The sequence below is a fragment of the Phyllostomus hastatus genome, unplaced genomic scaffold, assembly GCF_019186645.2.
Source record: "Phyllostomus hastatus isolate PE091 unplaced genomic scaffold, TTU_PhHast_1.1 phas_contig_402, whole genome shotgun sequence".
Classification (NCBI taxonomy): Eukaryota; Metazoa; Chordata; class Mammalia; order Chiroptera; family Phyllostomidae; genus Phyllostomus; species Phyllostomus hastatus.
The window spans coordinates 6,978,014-6,998,592 of NW_025333873.1; positions in this window are offsets into that span (position 1 = coordinate 6,978,014).

The window sequence follows — 20,579 nt, forward strand, 5'->3', positions numbered from 1 at the left end:
GTACATGTTTCACTACCTAGAGCCGTGCTACATATATTTGCACAGAACTGAATCCAAAAATTGTTTGCTGAAGTAGGATCAATAACATCTCTTACACCTCAAAGTGATTTTTTTTTCTGAAATATCAGGCGCTGCAATTCAGTTCATCAGGGTTTTGTTACCTAGCAATATTGTCATTGATTAAACAAAGACTCTGCTTGTTCTTTTCCAAAATTTTTCTTATGTTCCTGATCTCTATTTGTATTCCTCTTATTGATCAATAGTTCTCCACTCTAAATATACATACTAGATAGTGTCATTTGGCATGGATGGCTTTAAATTGCATGCATGTTATTATATTTTAATCTCATTCTATTTCTTTATTTTTTTAAAGTACATGTTTGAATCTATTGATTTTGCAGCATACTCTATCTAGTCCATTTCTTTCACAATATGCTACTTTTCATTCCCCTCTGTATTCCTCACATTTTTGCTTAAAATAGCACACATACACACACACACACCCCAGCTGCAATAATTTGCTTTGTATGGATCCCAGTACAGAAGTTCTCTGAGATATATGCTCAGGAGTGGAAGTGATTAACTGTAATGCTTACTAAACTACAGGAAGGTCCGCCCAAATATTTCTAAAACAGCAAAGGGCACTGACCTGATCTGAGCACCAGAGTTCTCGTCTGGCCACAGCTTCACCAATTCCCAGCATCAGAAGACTCTCCAATTTTTGCTGATCTTCTGAATGTGTCCTGGTATTTAATGCTGTTTCAGTTGCAGTTCTCTCATTTTGACTTAAATCTGAATGATTCTTTAGAGAAATTTCAGCTATTTCAGCTTGCATCCCTGGGATTTGTCGTCATTGCTATTGTTAGATTTCCAACCCATCTTCCCAGCGTCAGAAACAAGAGGCGTAGCAGAGGCAGACCAGAGCAGTGGTAGAAAACCAGGGACTCTGGGTTCAGACAGGTCTTCAATTCTCGAGTCACTACTTACAAAGTGCATGGCTTTAGGGAAAGGTTCAAGCTTTTCCTTCTTTGTTCTGAATGCAGTGGAGAGGGGAGGCCCTGGTTCAAGGAAGTAGTCCATTTAGTATGAGTACGGTATGGCCCACAGTAACCCTTTGAAATGTTAACTGATACCATTTTTGTTCAGGAAGACCCTGTGTTCTCTGCCCTCTCCCCACCTCACCTTTGGGAAAATTTTTGCCAGGGGGTCAAGATAAGCGGCGATAGACAACCGTCCTTCTATTTCCTGTTACTGTGCCTTTCTTTTCCTTATGTGGTAAAGTGATATTGTACAGAAATATTGTATGTATAATAAAACACACAGATCTTAAATGTTCCTGTATATTATTTTTGACAGCTTATGCATATGTGAAGCTGCCATTCAGAGTGTTTCAAACATGTCCATTATATCAGATGGTTCCTGTGCTCCCTCTTGGTCAACCCTCTGCATGCCCACACCCCTGAGAAAATGTTGGCTGTGACGGCCATATAGTGGTCCTTCTGGTCTCTGGGCTTCACTTACGGCTGATACTGTATGTGCTCTGCTGGCTCTGGCTTCTTTGGCTCAGCAGAACGTTGTTCTAATTCCCTTGTGTGGTTGCAATGATCAACGGCGCCTTCCTTTTCATCACTGAGTAGTTGTCAGTCTATCGGATGGATATACCGCAGTATTAGAACTATGCTGACCCCATAAGACTAATTGGGAATTGTTCCTTTTCATACGTATCCTGAAACAACACGTGTAGGGTTGGTACTATTCTTGCTTAAATATTTAATAGAATTCAGGGTGAAGCCATCCAGCATCCAGGCCTAGAGGTGTCTACATAAAAACTTTTCTCAATATAATTAAATTACTTTAATAACTACAAGGCTATTCAGCTTTTCAATTTCTGTTTGTATCACTTGTTTTTGAAGAAACGTGTTAATTTCATATAAAGTATCAAAATCATTCGGAGACATTTAATGCATTCAAAATGTTGTTCATTCTCCATTTTTATGTAGCTCCCAAACAAAAGAAATCTCTAACCCCTTAAGAAGTTTCTCTCCTTCCTCATTTCCCATTGGTTGTTTACTAGCATGTTGTTTAGTCTCCACCTATTTGTTTTTCCAGTTTTCTTCCTGGAGTTGATTTTTAGTTCCATGTCATTGTGGTCAGAAAAGATGCTTGATGCAATTTCAGTCTTCTTGAAAATACTGAGGTTTGTGTCATGGCCTAATATGTGATCTCTCCTGGAGAATTTCCCATGTGCACTTGAAAAATATGAGTACTCTCCCGTTTTGGGGTGAAATGTTCTCTAAGTGTCTATCAAGTTAATCTGTTCTAGTGTGATATATAAGGTCATTATTGTTTGCACTGAATCTGTTAATCATCTTGTGCAGTATTGAAATCTTAATAATATTGAGTCTTCTGATTCATGAGATGTCTTTCCATTTTTTTAGGCCATCATTAATTTCTTGAATGTTTTATAATTTTCAGTGTGCCAGTCTTTGACCAATTTGATTAAATTTGTTATGATGAATATTATTTTTTGGATGCTATTGTAAATGGAATTGATTTATTAATTTCCTTTTTGGATTGTTTAATATCAGTGTATAGACACATGACTTGAGAATACATGGTCTTATTGCAATAGCTCTTGCCATGAAAAGTTGATTACCTTAAATACATAGGCTTGTTTTCTGATTTGTTGATGCCGATCTGTGAATGCTCATCAAGTCCTCTAAACTGGATGAGACACAACCTTCAAATTCTACCTTCCCAATGTCTTATTAAGACTTGTTTTGCCCTGGCTGGTGTAGCTCAGTGGATTGAGCATGGGCTGTGAACCAGGCATTGCAGGTTCGATTCCCAGTCAGGGCACATGCCTGGGTTGCAGGCCACGGTCCCCAGCAACAGCACATTGATGTTTCTCTCTCTCTCTCTCTCTCTCTCTCTCTCTCTCTCTCTCTCTCTCTCTCTCCCCTTCCCTTCCCTCTCTAAAAATAAATTTTAAAAAATCTATTTTAAAAAAGACTTGTTTTAAGCCTTCTTTAAGGTGGGTTTTGGATAGGTCTTAGTCTAAGGTGTGATCTTTGCTCATAAGGAGTGATCTTCCAGTTACGTTAGCTGACTACTAGGGCTGTTAAGAAATTATGAATGAGGTGTCTCTAGTCTGGCCCAACCATTATTCCATCCTCCCCCAGCATTACTCCCCCCAGAGTGCCCAGCTTCTGGTGTCACTACTTCACTCTCAAGCCCAGGGCAGTTCTGCAGATAGGTGTCAGTTGGTCTCTTCCTGAGCATATACAGACCATCTTAACCACAGACCCAAAGGGCACCCCCAAATTTATTAATTCTGGGCCCCTTTTCTCCATAGCTTCTACTTCCCCAATATCCCATTCCTCTGATTCAAGCCATGTCAACAGCTTTGATTTTCTATTTCTCCTTAATTTCAATAGGACAGCCTTGATCTACTATAGCTGCATCAATTTTTGCCAAAATAATTTTTCCCAGGAAGGGGATCTATGCTCTTGTGTTTCCCTTCTCTTGTGTTGAAAGCCTTACGCTACCTGTTTTCTAGTGCCTGGCAACCAGCTAACTACTGTGTTTTATCCAGTTTTACAGTTGCTAGGGCAGGAGTTACAGTTGGATAAAAGTCACTCTGCATGGTCAGAAGTGGATACTCCATCACGATTATTCAAATGGGTCTGTCAATTCCATCTGTACCATCGCTTGAGTGTTTTCTCTCTTAAACATGAGGTTCATTCCCTGGTGTCATCATGTGGCTTGAAATTTTGGATTGCACATAAGCTGCATGGTGTAAAAGAACAGTCAAGAATGAGATAAGTGATGCCCCATTCCCAAAAGGAGCACACTACTTCTGTTAAGGTCACCTTGGGGACAGGGGTCTGAATGAGTTTTTCTGATGACCTGGCTCTGAGCATTACTGTAGGTTTACCTGGTCTAGCTCACCACCAATTCCAGACTTTGGAGGGCTATGTCATGATTTTTTCCTCTAGAAAACCTTGAGACGTGAACGGCAGGGATATTCAGGGAGAGATGTCCTTACGCTTCACAGGCGAGTTTCTGTCTCCGTGGATGCCGGGAGACCTCTCTCTGTATTACGGACTAGTTCTAAGCTTTCGGGTTACTGAAGAATTCTCTTTGTTATCTTAGCCCCACCTGCCCCCTGCTTTCTGTGCCTCCAGCGATCTCTCTTCTTTTTGCTGCCACATTCCAGCTTGCAGAAGACAGCTGCAGGGTACTTGTGGCAAAATAATTTCTCATAGATTTTCTATCCTGCACGCGGCCTGCAGCACAATACCCATTATGGAGGGGAATGGGTTTTTGTGGGCGTGAGGGCTCAGTCTGTGTCTTGGGCGCTTCAAAATTTTAATCCATTTTCCCAGCCCTGCCCCCCACCACACACACACAGCACAGATTTCTAGAAAGTTGACTTTTTCCTAAATAACCTGGCCTATGATGAGTTTCTTCTCCTGGTGCATTTCTGCTATGGATTATATCAGTCATAAGGTTTTCCGTTGTTTTTTTTTTTTCTCTCCTAGAATGTGCTCATGACTATTTGAAATTTACTTTGTTTAGTTTGTTTTGACTGTCTGGTGGGTTTCTTAAGAGCTAGCTCACTCTCATTGTTAGGTAGAAACAACGTTCTCTTAAAAAATGGCCCCTCTGTGCTTTTGGTTTTGTACATATGAATATTTATTTCCCCGAAGTCGAGTTTCCCCAAAGATGCTCAGGCAGAGATCCCTCACGCTTTGAGTCTTCCAGTAATCGCTGTTCGAGTTCACAAACACAACACTCAGAACACAAAGTTTGCAGCATGAAATATAGTTAGAATTTAAGGTTTCGGGAAGTTTAGACTCGTGTGAATATATCTTAGAAGCCTAGAAATCATGTGTAACTATATTCTTTCTGGGCTATGAGCCCTTGAAGTTCTCCCTTCTGACTCCTTAATCTACCGACTGCTTAATCTACTATATATAACTGCTCCTCTAAGAACACTTTCTAGGATAGCCCATCACCTCTCTTGAAGCAAGCAGGAAGGATGAGGGAATAAGGAAGACTCCAAAATAGGAGAATCTCGGAGGGGCCAGTAAAGGTGTAGAGACAGGCACGGAGGTGGGAAGAGGCAGACAGGGTGGCTGGAACCCTGGGAAAAGCAATAGGCCAGCAGGCTCCGGGGAGAACTCGGGCAGGCTTCCTGGCAGAGCTGGAGGCTGGCGGCCAGAAGGCAGTAACTCAGCCCCCGTATGTCCTCAGTATCATCTGTGGGAAAAGCCAACCAGCGAAGAAAAGGAGGAGGCTGGCCCTGTTCCTGTAAGTTATTTCTGGATGCATTATTCATATTTGATAAATCATTTAGAGGCAGCTACTTTATTAGCTTATAAAGCACATTATATGGTTTTAAATTGTTAATACAGGCTGTTGTGATGCATATTGTATCTCCGAAAAGCCATGCATCACTTTAATTCATAGCCTCATTATAAAGCTTGTTACAAAGTGCTGCATTATTGCGTGAAGGATAGTGGAGTAACATTTCTGCAAGAAATCTGAATGTTTTATTTACATCATCGGTGTCTCGGTATGACCTATAAGAAATGCACTGGGAGATGGAACCAGATTAGATTTTGAGCTTTTGAGGACAGAGACCCAACGTCTACTCCTCCAGATTTATCACAATCCAGACCTAGCTCTTCAAGTCTAGTCTGCATACGTAAGTACCCCCCCGCCAAAAAAAAATCTTGCTTGGCATCCTTGGATGAGTCAGCTTGTTTAATTCCCTTGAATCCTCAAACATTGGTACAAACCTAAGCCTGAGACTCGCTTTTCATTTATTCACTTAAGAGACATTGATTCCCCAGCCAGGTGCCAGGCACCGTGCTAGACACTGGAGATGAAGTGGTTGGCAGCATAGTCTGACTTATGAAGTTACCAGTGCTCCCAATGAGAAGGAGAGATGGGGTGGATTTGGGCAGGAGTATTTTTATACAATTTGCATATGTCGAGGGTAACATAGCAGTACATTAAACAATTATTTACAAGTCTGAGTGATTGATTGACCATCATTTATTTTTATTTAATCTTTATTATATTTTTCCATTACCATTTAAACTCCTTATACCTGCTTCCCCCAGCAATCACCACACTGTCGTCCATGCCCATGACTCCTTTTTCCTTTTATTTTTTTCTCAATCTCTCATTTTAACTGAAGTTCCAACCACCTCCTCCAAGAAGCCCACCTTGACAAGGAAGTCCAGCAAATCTAAGTGTGAATCCTGGTTCAGTGACTGGCTGTTTCTCCTAGATAGGCTACTTAGTCGCATCTTTACTCATCTGTACAATACGAATAACTGTTGCCTTGTATCACCGACTAACCATGAGTACGAAATGCGTAAACACATACTCACCTAAGAGTCCAACACATTGTCCGTTCTTGGTGCACTGTTATCTTAACTTTGCAGCAGTTGGAAGCAGGAGGTGGCTGTGCTCCCCAGAGTCACCTAAAACAGGCATAGGTGCATCCCATGGCATCCACAGTTGTAAAGTATCGAGGATAAAATATGTTCTAGGTTAGTGTTAAAGACTCGACATGTTCAAAGTTCTTGTTAAGTCACGGGCAATCTAATTCAGCACTGGTGCCTTGGCCCTTTCTCCCCTACTGAACCCTGTGCCTGGCTTTCTGGACCTTGAAGTATGGTGCTGCTTCCTTTCTGAAATCAATGCAAAATCCAGTTCGCTCCTGCTGAGGGTTCATAATGAAGAGTAATGGCCGTAATGTAGATTGACTGGAAGAGAGTAAGTCATTACGGGGCATTGAACAGTAGCCCAAAGAATCCAGGCTTGTTGAACAGACACTAGGAACCCAATACTGGTGCCTAAAATTTCACAGAAAGCACTGCGCCATCAGAGGTTGACTTTGGGGAGCCTTGTGGATCAGGGTTGGGGTCCGTGGAGCAGAGAGGGGCTAAGTTAGGGGAGAAGGCCAAGGGTTGACCAGTTTGGACAGTAGGGCAGTCTTATCAGCTTTCAGGTTCTTTGGTTTTGGCCTCCCCCAATTTTCCTGACATCTCTCCCACCCCAGCCCAAGTCTTACATTGCATAGTCTCCCCCCGCCATCCTACAGAAAAATAATGCGGCCTCTGAGTATCCTGTAAGTGTCATAAGGTTGTCTAAGAGAAGCAGAGTTAAAAAAAAAAAAAAAAACTTTAAAAGGAAAGAAAAGTAATACCTGGATGATATTACTGTAGTAAACTTTGGGATAGAAAAATGCCTCCTCAGCTACGTCATAAATGTGCGATAGCATTTGCCTTTATGTTTGTTGGGAGCTTACAGAGTGATAAAGTGCGGATGCCTGTGCCCCAAATTACTTGCATGCTGAGACTTTAGTCTTACTAGAAATTATTTTTCATAATCTGTGAAACACTTTTTGGAAGGTTAAAAACAGAAAAAAGGACAAGGCTCCCATACTTTCGAGTTAATGAAGCTCAGTGTCCACGAGTCATTTCCGTGGCAAACAGGCGCGGGAAGAAGAGGAAGGACCTGCACAAATACAGCTTTCAGGTGAGACCTGTGCTAACCGGAGAATGTCCTTACCAAAGAAACTTTTTTCATCCAGCCCCCTTTGCTTTCTGAAACTGTGGAACATAGTGAGGGAGAAAAAAACAAAGTCCTAGAGTCCCCAGAAAATGAGTTGCTAGCATTGACTGACATCTAACTTGTTATTTACAACATGTGCTAAAAACTCTGATTTCAAAACTCTGGCATTTTTATTAAAGTAAGAGACAGATGAATGATGAATTTCTTACTCGCATTCACTTGCTGTTACAGACGGCGCGTCAGCAAAAAACCTGCGGTCTTCATTAACACACAGGCGCCCATGGGTCCACACGGGGACCTTGACACAATCGACAAAGTCTCAATGTGTGTAAACACTGTGCTCGGAAATAGATTCTCTTCTCTCGCCAGGTTAAAACTATAATAGGAAATATGCTTAATGCAAACAATCAAATACGTAGGAATAGTTTTTTTTGAAAAAACTCTAATGTGCTTACTCTAATGTGCATGGACTCAATCAACTCCAAGGCTGCATTTACCAAGTGAAATGAAAGTTTTCCCAGAGTCCCCAGGGAGGGCTCCCTTGGCAGAACTGGGTGTTGTTAGAGACACGACATCTTTACAGTTGCAGTCGTGGGCAGGGTTTCGGCCCCCTTTCTCACTGCTTCCTCTCAGCCCCCGAGAACGCGAGGACTCGGCCGCTGCCTCCTGCTTCCTCGCCAGCTTCCTCTGCCTCTCCCAAAGGAAAAAGAAAAATAGATGCCCAGGCACCCTGTCTGTTTCAAAATGAAACATGCAAGCTCTTCTACATTTGTCCTGAGGTGTTTTCTGAAAGCAGGGGGTTAAGAAGAAACACACACATGACTCTGAAAATTGCGTGCACACACACACTCCTTTAAGGCATGTCGACCTTTACAGTGTGCATCGTCATATAGACGGGATCGCAGGGGGGAAGGGTAGTATCACCCTTATTCCCACTTTGCCCCTAAGGAAATGGAGGTCCAGAGAGTTTGAGAGATTCGCTCTGTAGCCAGGAACGTTGGGACTGGGCCTGGAGAGAGTCTCCATTGCCTGGCTCCTCCTAACACAGCACGAGAAATACTTAAGGGTGCCAGTGAGAGTTTCTGCAGGATTTACTAAAATGTTAGTGGGATGGAGCTGAGTTTGACACACCTGTCATCGTTTTTAAGCGTTTACTATTTGCCAAGTAATGTATGTGCAACATGGGCAAATGCATGGACATTGGATGCTAACCACAAACTCAAAAAAGAGGAATTGCCTGCTAGTTGTATAGACTCGAGTGTTGGTTCGTTCGCACGGCACGTCTCTGAACTGCGTGCTCAGTCCTGTTTAGCTCAGGCCCTGTCACCCCTCTCTCACTGCAGACCCCTCCACGGGATGGCGGGACGTGCCCATACTCCTGCGGATAGATTCCCCCTACACCAGTGAGGGGAGCAGGGCAGTGCGGATCAGGAGGTGAGGGCGTAGCTTCTCTTCTCATTATTCGCTGCCCACCCCGTATCAGTCTCTCCTAGACAGATCCTCTAAGTGCCCTCTGATCTCCTTAGACGTTAGCCACTTTGTCATTCTGGAACGTGGCTCCAGGCTGCCATGTAAAGTTACGCTGGTTGCGAACTGCAACACCAGGGGGCGCCATTTACTTTTGTAGTTATCACCAGATAGTATTCTCTGGCAGAGGGCAGTGAAGAGCCTGGAGGAACAGGTGGCTTTTTCTCCTTCGTACAAATGCACCCTTTGAGCCGTGGGGGCTGATGGCGACGCTGGTTTGCCTTCGCAGTCTTAGGCAGGGGCCAGGACGCAGTCCTATGGCCATTCTGCTGCACATCCCACTTCCCTTTCCAGGGACCTGCACGGCACATAGTCCTTGTCCCGTCGGAAGACTCCCAGTCTAATGAATACAGGTGACAGGTGTATATCACTGTCTTCAGATAACTAGATTCAACACTTGAGTCAAGTTTAAACAAGCATCTTGTTCTCCACAGAACAGATTGCTTTACATTTGTCAAGTCTGTACATTTGCTGTATTTCCTTTGCATTAAAACAGTTTGTAACACGATAACTAAATTCTCCAAAGTATGTTTATTAACACCTTAAAAAAAAGGAGAAAAAAACCAAGTTTTCTTTTTCCTTGACCGAAATTACTGGTAATGTGTTTTGTAATGTTGTCCTGCTTTGTTTGATAATTGACTACATGACCTTTTTCCCTTAGATTTATACTATTCTTTGGAAACATAACCTGTTACATTCCTTTATATGAATATTCTGAAATCGAGGGACCGCACCTCTTTATTGGACCTGCAGGGTGTTTCCATGTTTTTTGCTGTTACAAATATTGTGAGCATCTTTTTGTATGCTCAACGTTTTTTTTTTCCTTGAGATAAATTCTGAGAAATGAAATGATTTGGTGAAACAGTAGAAATATGTTTAACGATCTGGAAACACAGAACCAATTGATTTACAAGGAACATTGTGTTATTTTATTCTCCTAATAGAAGCATTTGGAAGGGCTGCCTCACTGCACCATCACCAACCTTGAAACGATTTGAGAGCAAATAGAACATCCACTCTGGTGTGCGTTTCTTTCTTATTTTCTGCAGAAGTTACACATTCTGTCACATGTTCATTAGCCAAACTGGATTTCTATTTCTTCTTTTGAAAACGTTGTTTGTGTTCATAATCCATTTGTCTATTATTGTGTTAGTGCTTTCCGTATTTATTGTCAAGGGCACATTACTTATTAGTGGCATTATTTCTTTGTTTATCATATATATAAAATATATTCCTGACTTGAGATTTTTGGTTCTCTTTTTCATTAGCTCAGAGTCCACCATCTTCAAGTAAACACAGAGAATGGTGAAAGTTTTAGTTATGTCTGGTTTCAGAATTTTATATTTTTGTTGTTTAAAATAACACCATTAATTATCTGGAATGTATGTGTCTTTGTGACGTGCATCTGTGCGGTGCGATACAATGTGATTATCGAAACCATCAGTTTTGCCAACCACTGTTGCTAAATACTAACTTTTTTCCATTTGTTTGTGGCCATCCCTTAATTCCCTGGGAATCAGCTCACCTGACCTCTGTCTGCTGACTCTGCTCTTTCCCACCCCACTCAGCCCTAAGAGATGCCTCCATTCTCGCCTCTGATTTGCATTGGCCATTGGCCATCCTAATAACCATCTGAACTCAAAAAAAAAAAGCAAGGAGTTTAAACACACTGTGTAACTGAGGTAAAACTCCTAAAGACCTCTCAAATGTTCATTAAAAGTTTCATTTGGTGACTCTGAACATCTTGCCTCTATTTTTTAACAATAACAATAGAAAAATGCAAAATAGAACCAGCAAATCAGTAGTAATATCCAGGCGGAAAATAAGAGAGGGAAATGGCTGGCCACATCTCTGGTGGGAGGAGATACAGCTAGAAAACTGTTTCAGGCAGTTGGGTGAAATTGGGGGGCACGTTTTCATGTTACGTGAAAGCGCTGGGGTCTCTAAGACGTCTGACTTTCCCGGAGGACGTAAGCTCCACAGCCGTAAACCCGAGAAAGGGGCAGGTGTGGGGGCCTCGTGGAGGCTGAGTGAGCCCACAGGGAAACAGGCATCTGCAGGGGAAAGGGACTGTGTCAGGCCAGAGGAGACGGGCGTGTCATCAGACCTTTCCCCTGGCAGCTCAAAAACCAGTCTTAGCTGTTAGTTTGGCATTTGGCTATTTCTGTGTCAGCGGTTTCAATAAATCTATATATTTATTCACGTGTCTCTATTTTACTGTTATCTAAAAATCCTGTTCTTTCAGGTATCGAAGTTGTTTTATCTGACCAAGCAGTGGCCGCTGCTACAGTTAGAAACTCTCGGATAAAGAACCTTCTCTCATTAGTACATGAGCGCTGAAGCGATTGCGGGGGGGGTGGGGCGGGGGGTGCTGTGAGGACTTGAGGGTCACAGACTCTAGACTCAGAAAATAAGGGTTCAGTGTGTTCCTCTGTCTACCTGACCGACTAACCTCTCTGTGCCTTGCTCAGGTGTGCTCCTTGTAAATGGGAGAGGCAATCATTTCAATATTTGGGGGGGGGGCAGGTTGGGGAAGGATTTCACGATATCCCTTGTGCAGTTTACATTCCAGTGCTAGACAGGGAACAAACCCTCACTGCACACTCACTGTTATAATATGAACGCCCCACCTTCTGGAGAATGTTAGATGTTGTCCTGTTGTATGTGAAGGCAAGCACAGATTAGACGGCCTCACGGAGATAGCGTTTTATCACAGCACGAAGAAAGGTTGATACGTCTGTTCTCTGAGAGCTGAGATTGTTCCGAGCTCCCCGAGTTCAGAGCACAGGACAGTCCCTTGTCCCTAGCAGGCGAGTAATACATATCTGTTAAACTTGGAATCGAACCTGATGTGTTTTGACCTTGGTGAATGGCGGTCTCCAGGGTCTCTGACAGCTCTATTATTATGCGATGATGACTGATATGGCTAGCCCGGTAGGGAAGGAAGAGATACCCTTTTTCTAAACTCTGTAACAGTTCTATGATGTTTAAATTCTCAGACTCTTGCCCCTCGTCTCCTATGACGAAGTTTTGCTCTCTGGGAGTACAAAGGGCGGCACCAGCGCTGGGCTGGGTGCAAAGTGGAGCCAATCTGGAGGTGGCGAGCAATGCGACCTTGACCTTAGCCTTTCAGCCTGATGCACACCATGCTTTGCCCCCTTGCCCTTCCACTCTAGTGCATGTCTGCTACATTCCAGCTGCAAGGTAAACAAAGCATTTATCCCAGTCAATCTTAACAGCCTTCTCTCTGTACATTTGCATATAGCTTAACTTTCAAAACACCATGGGAAGCTCATAAAATCTCAGCCTGTGCTGACCATAAAAAAAAGGTGTTTTTGTATATTGTTAGGTTTGTGTACTTCCTTGAAGCACTAGAGGAACTGCAGGGGCCTTTAAAACTAATTAACAGCCCCCTGTTGGGGACACAGAGCTCTGTAGTGATTTATCCTAGGTGGCGGGGCAGAGACCTGTGTGGCAAGAACGTGCCCAGCCGCATGCATGCGGGTCTGCGGGGGTTTGTGAAGTAGCGTTATTTACGACGACACCCACCTCCCACGGCCCACTTTTTGGTGGGGGGTGGAATAAAATATCTAAGGCTGCCCTGTCTGAACAGAAATGACATCAGGTAAATCTTTACTGCCACGGCAATGCTTCAGTAACAGCCTCCCAGAGCCGAAGGTGAGTTCTGCCCTCCCCCTGCAAATCCCGGAGCCCCTGGGCCCGCGGACACGTTTTAAAACGTGTGACTGCAGGGCCCGGTGAGGTTACTGCTGGCGTGGGCATCTGCGCGCTAAGTTCCGCTTTCTCTCCGCCACAGAAGGACCTGGCGCCCCGAAACACTGGATTTCCAAAGCACAGGTTCCCTCTGGTCCCTCTGTAGCTGCAGCGGCTGATCTGCCCCCAGGAGTCCCCGACAGGGAGTGATTTAGGGCTTGCAGAGGGTGGAACCAGGGCTGCTTCCATCCTGACCAATCCTCCCCCTGTGCCCCCCACCCCGCGTTCCCTTCCGAGATTTGGGGGTTTATTACTGACCAGCTGGGAGTGGGCAGAGGCGCCTGAGATCAATGAAGGAAAAAGCGAAAACTAAAAATAAATTTTGGAGACAAGAAAGGCATTCTAGCGTTCCTGGGAGTGAATTCAGTGCGATCTCCACTCAAGGGCACTTGGATCCCACCTGCCAACCCCCGCCCCCCACCCGCCCCCCACCAGCCCCGCTCCCGCGCTGAGTGGGGAGCCCCTGGGGGTTACTATGGCTTTGCGGTCCGCAGGGCCTTCATCAATTAAGGAGAATTAAAGTGAGACAATCCTCTCGTGGGTCTTGGGCAAAGTGAGCCTGGTACACAAATGGCTGGAAATGGGTGTGCAAGTGAGAAGCCCGGACTGCAGAGTGCCCGGTGGCAGAGAATCACGCCACCCGGGACCCGTGACCGCTACCCCTGCCCTCCCCGCGGAAGGGCGTCTTTCGGCGGAAACGATGCGGGCGCCCAGCCCAAGCGAATGCAGAGACTCTTGCTGGGTCACAGGCACCACCGCGCGGCTTGGGGCGCTCTTCCCGCCCTTGGAGGCCGACCTGGCGTGTCTGTTCCCGCGCGTCCTCCCACCTGTGCTCTAAGGGGGTCTCCCCTCGTGTTCCCCGCTGGCATTTGCCTCCTGAGAGGCCATGGGAGCCTGCGCAGCCTTTCTGACCCGGTCCTCAGCGTCGCCCTGACCGTCTCAGGCTGGAGTCCTGAACTGAAAACCTTCACCGCCGCGGCGAGTGACAGGAGCCAAACGTGGGGCCTGCGGGACCCACGCAGACATCCACGCTGACTCGGCCAGCGAGCCATCCCGACCTGGGAGAGGAGACGGTCAGCTCGGCCCCCATCTGCAGAAAAGCATTCGCTAAAAATCCTGCTTTAAAACACAATGGCCTTGAGCGCTGGCTGCGAACCAAAGCATAGCAGGTTCGATTCCCAGTCAGGGCACATGCCTGGGTTGCAGGCCATGGCCCCCAGCAACTTCACATTGATGTTTCTCTCTCTCTCTCTTTCTCCCTCCCTTCCCTCTCTAAAAATAAATAAATAACATCTTTTAGAAAAATTACAGGAAGTAAAAAGTAAGATAAAAACAAACAAACAAACAAACACGATGGCCTCTTTTTCAGCGCGTTCATCCCTTCCTCTGTCAAGTCCAGAGGGTGTGACGTAGCAGAAAGATTGAGAACAACCCCAGATGGACAGAACACGGAGACATTCTGCCAAATAAACAGCCCGGCTGAATCCGAATGAACTCCGTGAGGCTTGGGTGGGGGACGTTTTTTTACTGACATACGAGAAAATATGCCGGGGTAACATTTAGTAAGACTTTTTTAAGCACGAGAGACATTTTTTGAAAAAGCTGTAACAATGTACTACCACCTTCCATCTCTATAACGGCATATTTTACAGGTTTCTCGTGACCAGGAAAAGAATGAATGTCACATGTAAAAAGAGGAACGGAGACTATTTTTATACCACGTTAGGGATAAGGCCTGGGTTTTTTGGGGCTTAAGTTCAAACGATAAATTAAGTAAGAAGGCCTCTCGGTAGCCATTTGTTATGAAAAAGGGTCAACGGGCTCTGAAAGGGTGCTGTGGTCTTAGACGAGTCTGTTTTAGATCCAATCTGGAAAAATAAATGAGGGAGAAGCAAGTCCGAGGGAGGAGAGAAAAACGGCAACTCCTTTTTATGCTCTGGAAATGAATTACATCTAACAGTAGTTATCAGAATCTGACTATGCAAAATCTAAAATTAGCCAATTGTAGAAACTCACAGTGCCAATTTAAGTGTATGATTTGAGTCATGGAACATTTGTACACTTTTAGGTTAATATGCCAATTTTATTCTTTGCGGGTTTAAAATAATTTCAGAGATACATGTTTATGGATATAGAATGATAGAATAATGTCTGTTATATATATATATATATTTTTTTTTAGGAAAAAAGGTTATGCAATAGAATGTGATTCTGTTTCTGGTTAAATACATGTATCTACTTACACATAACATTTAGCAAGAGAGAAATGCTGGAAATAGCAGCAAGACCTTCTTCTTCAGGTTTCTTGAGGTGTCACCGACGATGCCGTAAGTTCGGGACAGAGCGCCACATGACGGCACGGCATGCAGACACAGAGTGGAAACAGCCGGGACTCGTACAGACGGCTAACTGCCTGGACCTGTTACGGTGATTTTTGTTCTCCTATATTTACTTCGTGTGTGTGTGTGAGAGAGAGAGCACTAAGTTCTGTTCTCTTAGCAACTTTTAATTATACAATACAGTGTTATGTTGGTGTATTAATCGATAGTCCCCATGGTATACATTAGTCCTCAGGCCTTATCCGTCTTATACCTGACAGTTTGTGCCCTTTTACCAGTCTCTTCCCATCTTCCCTTATGCCTCAGCCCCTGGCAGCCACTTTTCCACTCTCCGTGTCAGGGAGATTGAATTTATTTTAGATTTCACACGTAAGTGTTTGTCTTTCTTTGGCAGGCTCCGTTCACTTAGCATAATGCCGTCGAAGTCCATCCGTGCTGCCACCAATACCAGAATGCCCTTCTTTTTTTAAAGGCTGAACGATGCACGCACGTAACTGTTTCTTAATCCATTCATTTACAATAATTGTCTCATTGTAGCTCAGTTACAGCTGTCCCAAGGTTCCCTGGCTGTGCTCCTCACCCCCTGGATCCCCCGCTCCCACAGTCAGTCCCCACCCTGTTGTCCGTGTCCCTGGGTCCTGCGTACAAGTTCCTGATCTAGACCCTTCCCTTCCTTCCCCTCCCCCACCCCCTCTGGTCGCTGTCAGTCTGTTCTTGCTTCCATGCCTCTGGTTCTGTTTGGCTCGTTTGTTCGTTTCGTCCATTAGGTAGCGCAAGCTCCTAAGTCTCACCAGTCCAAACAGAAGACCACCTGTGCCTGACCATTTCATTCTGAGCGGGTAATGCAGAGTTATCAGCACGGTCTTCGGGCCCCCATCCCAACCGCTTCCATATCGTGCAAGATGTGTACACCTCGCTGGTTATTGGAGCCCGTTTTCTGTGTATCCGTCTGGCCAGACTTCCTTTGTCTCTGTGACGGGTTGCCGAGCCCCGCTCCCGCAACCCTGGGGGGCTGACGGAGCCTGGGAGGGAACCCGGGAGGACTCCGGAGCCAGCCCTCTGAACACGGCCTCAGGTTCAAAACTCAGCCTTCTCGCTGGCTCGGTCTGTGACTTCAAGGGCATTTTTCAACATGTCTATGCTCTAAATTCCTTTTCATAGAAGCATAGTACCTATCTCCTAGGGTTTGGTGCACGGTCCGTGAGATAACACCACAGAGTGCGCACAGAGAGCGCGCAGCGAGCGTGGGTAAATGCTCGGTTTCGTTATCAACCCGCACGTCTGAAGACGTGATTGCCAGCCCGAGACAGTGACAGTTCTGCTGAGGACAGAGAGAGATGTGCATCAATAATTAATACGGGAAAGTTGATGGCAAGGGAAAGAATAGTGGCTTAAACAAAGCAGGTGTTTAATATCTCATTTCTTAAGGAGTCCAGTGGTAGCATTTCCACGACTTGTTCAGCCGCTCAAGCGAGGACACCAAGGACTTGGGAGCTACCCACGTTTTTGCTGAATTATCCTTAAATATCATTTTGTCCCATGAATAATCCATGTTGCAGCTCTAGGCAGAAAACAGATGGTGGAAGCATAAATATCTGTAAGAAAAAATCTCCTAGAAGAGATCCCCTCCCCTCACTCCAAAGATTTCACTTTATTACCTTACGCCTCTCATTGTCCAGAAATGGAACAGAAAACTAACTGTGGGAGAATCCAGAAAGCAAAAATCTCGTAAAAACAAATCAAGTCCTGAAGTGCATGATTCATTCTCTGGAGCAGGGTACAGAGGTGCAAAACATGGACAGAGGAGGAGGGTGGGGCTCTGGGTGGGCAGTGTCTGCCACGGAAGGACTTGGTTGAACTTGGAAATGCAGTGCCCCCATGACAGGCATTTGGGGCACCACTGGCCCTGAGAATCTGGAACTCAGTGGTGGATGCGGCTGGCCAATGTCAGAAGACTAATACTGTGCCATATTTTGCCCTGCCTTTTTGGAAAACATTTTGCAAATGTCACTCTCAATAACATAGCTAAGCTTGTGTAACTGGTCATAAATTCTAGCCAAGACATACTTCTAAGTGGCATGGAGAAGTACCTACAATGAAATAGATGCTTTTAATAATAGTGCTACAAATGCAGTGATCGCTTATCTCCAAGTTTTTCACAAAGAACTTCAGTTTGTATTTGCTTAATTAGGTTTTACAGTGAAGACTAAACTTTCTTAATGGATTTTATTACTTGTTTTACCCAAATCTCATTTTTGCAATGCTTTGCACATTACCACACAGCTTCAGCGCCCGAAATCATCCCTGATTTAGATTTATGGGAAGAGTTTGCATATTTTACAAACATGGCTTTTCTTCTAGTTCTAGCAAAGTGCATTTACTTTGTGTGCAAACAAATAATGTATCTATTTTGGAATGCTTTTATTTACATTTTAATGATTTATGGGCACTGTAGTTCACTTGCCCGTGTAGCATTTTGCCCGGCCCTCCTACAACCTGCCTCTTTAATTGAGCAAAGCCAAGCTGCAAAGGCTCGTTGATCAATGTCTTGTGGTTTGGCCATTGTCTCCATGGGGGGAGGGGGAGCAGGGCTCTGTTTCGTTTTTGTTTGCTTTTATTATTTCCTTCAACTCTCCGGCTGGTTATTGCATTCCTGTATCATTTTGAAATTTACAGCCTATTTAATAGCATTTTTATTTTTTATGATTATGTCAGTCTCACCCATAAGAGGGTCTTAGGGAATATGTTTTGAGTTTCTTTCAATAGCAACCACATCTAGAAACTACCTAACTGAATTATGAGTTTTATTTTTTTACCAGAGGGAGCTATGAAACAGAAATGATTTTAGATGTAGATTATAATAATAATTTGGAGGCATCTTTATGATCTGTGAGCTTCATATCACACTCGTGTCTCCCGCTCTCTGATTATTATTGTTCTCACACAACACTGCAAAACTTCTCTACGTGTCCAATAACAATCACGACGCCAGGGTAGGTGCGAAGGAGCAAGGGTGTGCTTATTACCAAATCGTTCATGAAAATGTCAAGAACGGTTTGTTCGAACTATCCCAAAGGGCAGCAGAAATTGGTGTTTCTTTCTCAGGCCTAATGTGTTTACAAGGGCTAAAACATGAAACTATCATGAATGGGGGAAGGGAAGGTCATTGATTGGAAGGATACAGGGATGTTTCAGGGGATCCAAAAGCACAAAGTCTTCTTATGCAGGACCAGACCAAGGAACTAGAAAGTTATCAGGGAATAGGGTGCCCCTCTCTGTCCGCTTTTACTTGCAGACCTGTGATAACAGATCTCCATCACAGATGGTTGGATACAGACGTGCTAGTGGATTAAGGAGGTGATGATAACTAGAGGTGCACGGTGCCTCAGGCCCCTTCTCAGGGCCTCACATGTACAGACTCATTGGACCATCACAAGGACCCCATGAAAGAGGGCACTGAGTCGAAGTTGCACCATTTGTTTAAAGTCACGTGAGCTGGTAGGTAATGAAACGTGGAGTCCTGATGATCCCAGCTACCCAGCTTCAGGTTTTGTCTTGTTTTTGCCCTCTCTGCTCACCTTCCCTTCTGTTTTCCTGCCTCAGCCTGCACCAGGCTGCCCCAGGCCCGATACTGCATGTTTTCCTAGTTCAGACATCTGGCAGAGATTGACAAGATCTCCTGCGTTCTCGTTCCAAATTCCTGGAAGACACAATGTGGTTCGGTCAATTGTCTTTGGGGAGGGACGTGGGGTCAGCCAGCAGCCTGGTTTCAGGGCAGGTGGTTAGGGACAGCCCTCACAGAGGGGAAGTGACCTGAACCATTGTCACTCACGACAGCTACCTATGACAATGTATGACTTGTAATATAAATCTCCACACCCGTGGTGGCCATTCCCATGATCTGCATCATTCACGTGATCTCCTATCCTTCTCCACAGATCTGCAACGATTAATTTTAAATAAACTTGTTTTATATTTCCTCAAGAACAATTTCCAAAAGATGAATGAATGGTGACGTATATACTTTCTAGAGTTCATTTTATTTCTGACATTTTTGCATCCTTTTCTCCCCAGATGGGAGCACATTGAGACACCCAATAAACACAATGATGATCTAGCTATCTTAAGCTTTCCTTCAAGAAAATAGCTAGATACAATGACTGTATTTAATCCTCACAACAACCTATAAAAAGGCAAGAGTCGATACTATTCCCATTTTCAACAATAAAGAAACTAAAGCAAAAAAAATGTACATTAATGTCCCAGGTGCCATCATGAGATAGTGACAGAATCCAGATTCAAACCCCGTCTGAATGGAGGACCTGAACTTGAAATGGTTACACTCCACTAACGTGTGCTCGTTTTTACTCCTTTCGGCCCATCTTTGTGGGTGCCCTCACCCGAAAATACCATGGCTCTCTTAGGCCTAAAAGGTATAGACAGAGCAGCTCTCCTAGGTGGACCTGCCTGCTCACCCTTAGAAGAGGTACTTTCCACGAATCTTCACAATTTTGCAAACACCTGGCAGCAGCTGGCCCATCTCTGTACGCTCTGGGAACTGACAGGCAGTGCATACCTTAATGGTGGAGATGGTGGTCTGCATTCAGACCACAGAGATTGGAATTTCAAGTCCATTTCTTAAAAGCTGTGTAAATTTGGGCGAACAGGCGAAACCACCCTAAACTTTATTTGTAAAACCCCATTGTCAATGCCTACCTTTTGATGTTCCTGTGGACTAACAGAAGCATGGCGCATGCTCAGTGGGTTTGGCTGCTCCCTCTGGAGCTCACTGAGCTCTCTGTCTCTGCTGCCTCCGTTTCATCCCTTCTCTCCATGTACCTGAGTGAACACCACTCCCTCACTGGCCCTGGCATGTTTAGAATCCATCGTAGAACTTATATTTCAGTCGTGTGGCTAGCCAGTGTGCTGTCTTGTGTATTTTCTGCTGCTGAATTTTCTTCCGTAATAAGTGAGCAAAACTCAAGGGTTCTCAGATATTTCCTGAATTTTCTCTGTAGGAAGGCTAGTGGGGCCACCATTTTAACTGGTCCTTGGACTTGTAAAAAGCCAAAGAAAGCATCGTCTGTGGAAACAGCTCCCGAGGAAAACCCAATAGACTAGAGAGATATTAGGTTACCTCTTGCTTTTTCGAGAGGACCATAAAAATACATTCAGCCATCACTCATTTTCATCACTGATTTTTTTCTGGGTTGAGTATTTAGTAAATGTGCCACTTAAGGTTCTAAAATTGCATTTTATGATGAGCAGAATCTGTGAAGTTTTATATCTGCATCCATGATAACATACACCTAATTTATATTGCTCTTTTTTAGTTTTTATGAA